The sequence below is a fragment of the Bubalus bubalis genome, chromosome 7, assembly GCF_019923935.1.
Source record: "Bubalus bubalis isolate 160015118507 breed Murrah chromosome 7, NDDB_SH_1, whole genome shotgun sequence".
NCBI classification, from domain to species: Eukaryota; Metazoa; Chordata; class Mammalia; order Artiodactyla; family Bovidae; genus Bubalus; species Bubalus bubalis.
In genome coordinates this window covers 27,664,333-27,672,390 of record NC_059163.1, presented here as the reverse complement: position 1 = coordinate 27,672,390, position 8,058 = coordinate 27,664,333, and the positions used below count along the sequence as shown (strand labels likewise).

At 41.1% G+C, this 8,058-nt stretch overlaps 1 non-coding gene across 1 annotated transcript; it reads left to right on the top strand.

Annotated features, from left to right (window-relative positions):
- The first annotated feature begins 200 nt into the window (after positions 1–200).
- On the top strand, positions 201–273 carry TRNAR-UCU. The gene has a single exon. It is a non-coding gene; the product is annotated as a tRNA-Arg (tRNA).
- The last annotated feature ends 7,785 nt before the right edge of the window (positions 274–8,058 follow it).

Sequence of the window (8,058 nt, the reverse complement as noted above, 5' to 3'; positions counted from 1 at the left end):
AAACGTTTGCTAGTATCTAAGCATTGATCACAACAATTATACTACCTGATGTTAGAATAAATCTTAATAGCCTACAAGGTGCTCTCACATACATTTTATCTGTAAAAGCTCAAAATAAGTGGGAAAAACTCTGCAGTTTGTATGTACAGATTAGCACAAGATAAAGGCTCAAAAATATAAAACTGAGGGTCAGAGGAACTTCCCTGGTGGTCCAGTGGTTAAGACTCTGCACTTCTAATACAGGAGGTCTGGGTTCAATTCCCAGTTGGGAAATGAAGACCCAGCACACTGTGTTATTCACTTTGCTGTACACCTGAAACTAATACAGCATTGTAAATCAGCTATCCTCCAATAAAATTTTTTAGATAATGAATTTTTATTTTTAAAATGGAACAAAAAACTGGGAGTCAGAAAATTTAAATAACTTGCCTAAAGTCACACAGATGATAATTAGTGTAGTCAATACATGAGCCTCTGTTTTTAAATTTTAAACTCGGTGTGGTTTTCTACTCCACTAAACAGTCATTCATTCATACATTCCTACAACTGCATGCCAGGCTTCGTAGGTGCTGTGGACACACACGTGCACAAGGGTCAATCCCTGCCCTCAATTTCATTAGCATCTAGAAGGGAAAGGCAGATATGTAATAAGAAAGCATAACCAAGTGTCAAGAAGTTTTGACATAAAGGACACAGAGGGAGCACCAAAGACAGTAGGCATTTCTCCCTGAAGAACCTGAAGAATAGTGAAAGGGTGAGGAAGGTTTTCATAAAAAGAAAGAGCTTGAGACAAATAGATAATCATCAAATGATTACATGGATTATTTCTGGCCAAGGGGCTATATTACCAAAGGTATACAGGTGTGAAACAGATTGAATATTCTTTTACTGAAGACTGTAAATAATTTGAAACACCTGGAGCATAGAGGCTGTATATTGTCACCCTGCTTATTTAACTTATATGCAGAGTACATCATGAGAAATGCTGGGCTGGAAGAAGCACAAGCTGGAGTCAAGATTGCCGGGAGAAATATCGATAACCTCAGATATGCAGATGACACCACACTTATAGCAGAAAGTGAAAAAGAACTAAAGAGCCTCTTGATAAAAGTGAAAGAGGAGAGTGAAAAAGTTGGCTTAAAGCTCAACATTCAGAAAACTAAGATCATGGCATCCAGTCCCACCCACCACTTCATGGCAAATAGATGGGGAAACAGTTGAAACAGTGGCTGACTTTATTTTTGGGGCTCCAAAATCACTGCAGATGGTGATTGCAGCCATGAAATTAAAAGACGCTTACTCCTTGGAAGGAAAGTTATGACCAACCTAGATAGCATATTAAAATGCAGAGACATTATTTTGCCAACAAAGATCTGTCTAGTCAAGGCTATGGTTTTTCCAGTAGTCATGTATGGATGTGAGAGCTGGACTATAAAGAAAGCTGAGCACTGAAGAATTAATGCTTTTGAACTGTGGTGTTGGAGAACTCTTGAGATTCCCTTGGACTGCAAGGAGATCCAACCAGTCCATCCTAAAGGAGATCAGTCCTGGGTGTTCTTTGGAAGGACTGACGTTGAAGCTGAAACTCCAATACTTTGGCCACCTGATGCAAAGAGATGACTCATTTGAAAAGACCCTGATGCTGGGAAAGATTGAGGGCAGGAGGAGAAGGGGATGACAGAGGATGAGACGGTTGGATGGCATCACCAACTCAATGGACATGAGTTTGGGTAGGCTCCAGGAGTTGGTGATGGACAGGGAGGCCTGGCGTGCTGAGGTTCATGGGGTTGCAAAGAGGAGGACACAACTGAGTGACTGAACTGAACTGAACTGAGAGCATAGAGTATGCAGAGATGGGAGGGACAGCAAGAGGTATGACCTAAGAAGGAGCCTAGGACTTGACTATGTAGAGCCTTCACAGCAAAGCAAAAATTGCAGACTGTGTCCTGTTGATAGGCATTATTCCAAGCATCAGCATAGTTTGAATTGATAGGTACTATAACAGTGGGTAGGCTTCCCAGTTAGAGCTAGTGGTAAAGAACTGCTTGCCAGTGCAGCAGACATAAGAGATTCAGGTTCAATCCCTGGGTTGGAAAGGTCCTCTGGAGGAAGGTATAGCAACCCACTCCAGTATTCTTGCCTATAGAATCCCATGGACAGAGGAGCCTGGTGGCCTATAGTCCATAGGGTTGCCAGAGTCGGCCATGACTGAAGTGACTTAGCATGCACATAAAAGCAGTCACTGGGCTGCGAGACAGGAGGAAAGTACATTGAGTGAGTCAAGTCGCTCAGTCATGTCCGACTCTTTGTGACCCCATGGACTGTAGGAGCCTACCAGGCTCCTCCATCCATGGGATTTTCCAAGCAAGAGTACTGGAGTGGGTTGCCATTTCCTTCTCCAGAGGATCTTCCCAACCCAGGGATTGAACCCAGGTCTTCCACATTATAGGCAGATGTTTTACCGTCTGAGCCACCAGGGAAGTCCAGGAGGAAAGTACATTAGTTAGACCTGTTTCTCTAGAGGAGACAAAAGATAATGACCTGAACAGTGGATAAAACGAAGGAAATTCAGTTATAAGAACTCCTTAAAATGTGGCAATCCTTCACTGGTGAGAAGAAAAAGAATAGTAGCTAGGATGACACAGGACCAATTTTCATCAAGGTAGAAAAGTAAGGAGGAAAAGCAGGTGATAAATTTAATTTTGAACAAGCTGATATTTAAGATGTCTGTGAAATGCTATAATAGTAATCAACTTCCAGTAGGTGGTTTGACATAAAATCCAGAACTTAAAGGAGGGATGGGTAGAGATTTGAGTCATTTTGAAAATGTGGGAGTAGACAAGATTGCTCAGAGAGGCACTGTGGACCAGTGGTACTGTTTACCATAGCCAAGACGTGGAAGTAACTTAATATACACTGAAGATGAATGGATAAAGCAGATGTGATACTTATATGCAATGGATTATTACTCAGTCATATAAAAGGATGAAACAGTGCCATTTGCAGCAACATGGATGGACCTGAAGATTATCATACTAAGTGAAGAAAGTCAGACAGAGAAAGACAAATATATTATATCGCTTACATGGGGACTCTAAAAGAAATGACAGAAATGAACTTATTTACAAATGAGAAACAGCCTCACAGGCTTAGAGAATGAACTTATGGATACCACGGGGAAGAGTAGTGGGTGGAGGAATAGATTGAGAGTTTGGGATTGACAGGTACACACTGCTATACTTAAAACAGATAGACAACAAGGACCTACTGTAAAAATAAATAAATTTCAGTGAGGTCAAAGAGAGAGTGTGTATTTGGAGGTTAGAGTAAAAATGGACTTTAGAATTCCAAAAGTGGAGCAGTTGTGTGAAATAAGATCATAAGTGTGCCCATGGATATATTGATAGATTTATCAATATCGATATTGATAGATTTATTAGTCTAGATGGTAATTATTCAAGGTAAGTATACCAGGGAACTGTGAAGCCAGGTTGGTGGGTTATTAATGATGCCAGGGATGCTGAAGTCATTCATTATGTGACTTGAAGAGATAACATAGAAAGACAGAGACCATGAAGAAACACCAAGAGTTAAGCAGACTTGAATGAAACCAAGGAAAGTGATAAAATCTGATGATAGGAAGGTCAAGAGGGGAAGAAGATTTTGCTGGGAGGATAAAAATTAATGGTTTAGAGTTATGGTAGTCTGATAACTGGTAGAATTCCAGCATCATCTTCAGACTCCACTGCCAATGAAATATGTGAAATAGTATTCATCCAGCACAGGAAAGCTACAAATGAAACATGAGATTGAACTTGGATGATACATACACCTTAAAATGTTATCACCTGAATTACTCAAATAATTACTTTCAAATAAAATATAAGAGCTTAAACTATCTGAGTAAGCAAGTTTCAGACTTGGACGTGGTTTTTATTGGTGTTTAGTTCAATCTCATAACAGTGTAAGGGTTCTCATCCTCACCTCAAGTTGGAGGTGTATCCCTGGCCTCACAGTCAGCCTTGAGTATGTGCCTGACGGTAAAGAATCCACCTGTGATGATTTTCTTTGATTTAATAGGTTACTCATCTCACACGCTAGTAAAGTAATGCTCAAAATTCTCCAAGCCAGGCTTCAGCAATATGTGAACCGTGAACTTTCTGATGTTCAAGCTGGTTTTAGAAAAGGCAGAGGAACCAGAGATCAAATTGCCAACATCCGCTGGATCATGGAAAAAGCAAGAGAGTTCCAGAAAAACATCTATTTCTGCCTTATTGACTATGCCAAAGCCTTTGACTGTGTGGATCATAATAAACTGTGGACAATTCTGAAAGAGATGGGAATACCAGATCACCTGACCTACCTCTTGAGAAATCTGTATGCAGGTCAGGAAGCAACAGAACTGGACGTGAAACAACAGACTGGTTCCAAATAGGAAAAGGAGTATGTCAAGGCTGTATATTATCACCCTGTTTATTTAACTTATATGCAGAGTACATCATGAGAAATGCTGGACTGGAAGAAACACAAGCTGTAATCAAGATTGCTGGGAGAAAGAACAATAACCTCAGATATGCAGATGACACCACCCTTATGGCAGAAAGTGAAGAGGAACTAAAAAGCTTCTTGATGAAAGTGAAAGAAGAGAGTGAAAAAGTTGGCTTAAAGCTCAACATTCAGAAAACGAAGATCATGGCATCCGGTCCCATCACTTCATGGGAAATAGATGGGGAAACAGTGGAAACAGTGTCAGACTTTATTTGGGGGGGCTCCAAAATCACTGCAGATGGTGACTGCAGCCATGAAACTAAAAGACACTTACTCCTTGGAAGGAAAGTTATGATCAACCTAGATAGCATATTGAAAAGCAGAGACATTACTTTGCCAACAAAGGTCCATCTAGTCAAGGCTATGGTTTTTCCTGTGGTCATGTATGGATGTGAGAGTTAGACTGTGAAGAAGGCTGAGCACCAAAGAATTGATGCTTTTGAACTGTGGTGTTGGAAAAGACTCTTGAGAGTCCCTTGGACTGCAAGGAGATCCAACCAGTCCATTCTGAAGGAGATCAGCCCTGGGATTTCTTTGGAGGGAATGATGCTAAAGCTGAAACTCCAGTCCTTTGGCCACCTCATGCCAAGAGTTGACTCAGAAAAGACTCTGATGCTGGGAGGGATTGGGGGCAGGAGGAGAAGGGGACGACAGAGGATGAGATGGCTGGATGGCATCACTGACTCGATGGACGTGAGTCTGAGTGAACTCCGGGAGTTTGTGATGGACAGGGAGGCCTGATGTGCTGCGATTCATGGGGTCGCAAAGAGTCAGACACGACTGAGCGACTGAACTGAACTGAACAAGTAACCGAACTGTAATTTTGGAACAGCAGGACTCTGTGTGGTTTCCTAGGCACAAAAGCCTTTCTATGTTCCCTATTTTTTGATTACTGAGTTCCAAAGGACAGGTTGGAACAGTTGCTAATTAAAGAATGGAGGGGCTATGGAGACAAGGAAGGAGCAGTCAAGAAACAATAGTTCGGGCTTGGGGCAGGGTCCTGGCTACCCTCAAGGGATATATATATAACAATGCCTTTTAGCTGTTTTGAAACCCCCATCTAAAACCCCCATCAGGTGAAAGAAATTAATGGTAGCTGCCAAACTATCACTAGACCTCAAAAACTGGTAAGAACCAGAAGGTTGATGAGGCCTACTCCCACTTACCTCACCACCAACCAATCAGAAAAATGTCCATGAACTGAATGTCACACCCTTCTCTTTGGACCCTATGACAAGTCTCCTCACTGCCCCCTGCAGGTTGAAACACACAGTTTTGAGGGCATTGACTCACTGTGGCCCCCTTTGTCTGTCAAAGCAATAAAGCTATTCTTTTCTACTTCACCCCAAACTCTAGCTACAAGAGTTAATTCAGGTCAGGGTAAAGAAGCCAGATTTAGTGTCTGTTTTGCTTCAGGAAACCACCCTTATCTCACTCTTAGTTTTTGTAGTTTAAATGCAATTGACCTATTTCCCAGCTCCATGGGTGAGCATGAGCCTCGGGAAAGGTTAATTGATATATTCCCTCTTTTTGGCCATTGTGATTGTATCATCAGCTGGCACACAACCAAAGTCAGGCCATGAAATGAAAGTTCAGGGCTTTATGGAATTTTTGGAAAAGAAATATTTTTTCCACTGATACTGTACACAATAAGGAAAATGGATGTCTAGTACTGCTGAAGATTGACACGTGGCTAAAGCATACCTGAGAAAGAAACAAATACAGGAGGAAGTAGAGCCAAGTGTTATGAAAAACTACACAAAATTTTGGGATAAGGCAAAAAAATAAGGCAACACATCCTGTCAGAGATAAAGGCTTCCCAGGGATTAATTAAGGGAAATGAACTTGTTTGAGTCACTTTTCACTATTGATTAAAGATCCAGGGATAGTGAAATCCTACATTAACTGGTGAATATTTGTCTCATAGAGATGCAAATAATGTCTGTCCAGTGGAACACATCATCCTAAAGTTTACAGTCTGTTGCCCTTTTGCCTACTAACCCGTTTATATCTCCATCTAGCAATCTTATGTTAGCATGCCTTTTTAAGCTGGAGAGCAAAGAGATCAAACCAGTCAGTCTTAAAAGAAATCGACCCTGAATACTCTTTGGAAGGACTGATGCTGAAGCTCCAATACTTCGGCCACCTGATGCAAACAGCTGACTCATTGGAAAAGACCCTGATGCTGGGAAAGACTGAAGGCAGAAGGAGAAGAGGGTGACAGAGGATTAGATGGTTGGATGGCATGCCTGATTCAATGGACATGAACTTGGGCAAACTCCAGGAGATGGTGAGGGACAGGAAAACCTGGCATGATGCCGTCCATGCGGTCTCAAAGAGTCAGACATAACTTGGCAACAGACCAACAACAGCAACAACACAAATGCTTAATTTCTCTAATGTTTTTGGACCCATTTTTATATCTTTGTTTCTTTTGTTAATGAATTCGATAAAATCTTTGGCATGGGTTAATTTTATATTTTCCAAAGAGTCGTAATTTTACTTTTTCAAAAATTGGAATTTAACACTAACGATGAAGAGGAAAAAAGGATGCAGACAATAAGTCCTGACTACTTCAAACAGGACCTGGATCCTGCTACTCCTGTTTATGGACTGTACCATCCTTTGAGTTAATATATTGCATAATTTGGCAAGCCAGTGTGAGGTGGGTTTCTATCTTTTGTATCCATAACAGTGGTGAAAAATAATGACAAGTGCTATAGCCAGGAAAATACAGCTTGATACCAGTTTGAATATGCAGTTTGATGAGACCTGGGAAATGAAGAATTACATGCTAAAATAGAACTGTTTAGTCTTAATTTCAGCCAAGGTCCCCAAAACTATGAATGCTATGTACCACAGCCACAGTGTAACATCTTTACAGCTTAAAAAAAAAAAAACAAAAAAAGGCTATTCTGAAAAACCATTCTTTGACCCTTAGCTGACCATTAGCTCTAATCTATAAAAAAGAGGTTTGAGGGACTTCCTGTTGGTCCAGTGGCTAAGATTCTATGCTTGCAACAGAGGGGGCCTGGGTTCGATCCCTGGTCAGGGATCTAGATCCCACATGCTGCAACTGAGAATTCGAAGGTCCCAACTAAAGATCTTACACGCTGCAACAATGGAGAAACAGACATAGAGAACAAACCTATGGACACGGCGGGAGAAGAGGAGGGGGAAGGGGAGATGAATGGAGAGAGTAACATAGTAAAACAGATAGCCAATGGGAATTTGCTGTATGACTCAGGGAACTCAAACAGGGGCTCTGCGAAAGGCTGAAGGGTTGGATGGGGAGGGAGGCAGGAGGGAGGTCCAGTAGGGAAGGGACACGGTGTACCCATGGCTGATTCTTGTTGATGTATGACAGAAAACCACAAAATTCTGTAAAGCAATTATCCTCTAATTTAAAATGTTTTTTTTTTAATCAATAGGAAAATAAAAATGAATAATGGAAATTTTCTATTGATAAGGACCAATCAATAATTTCATTCAGAAGTTAAAACCTTTGAA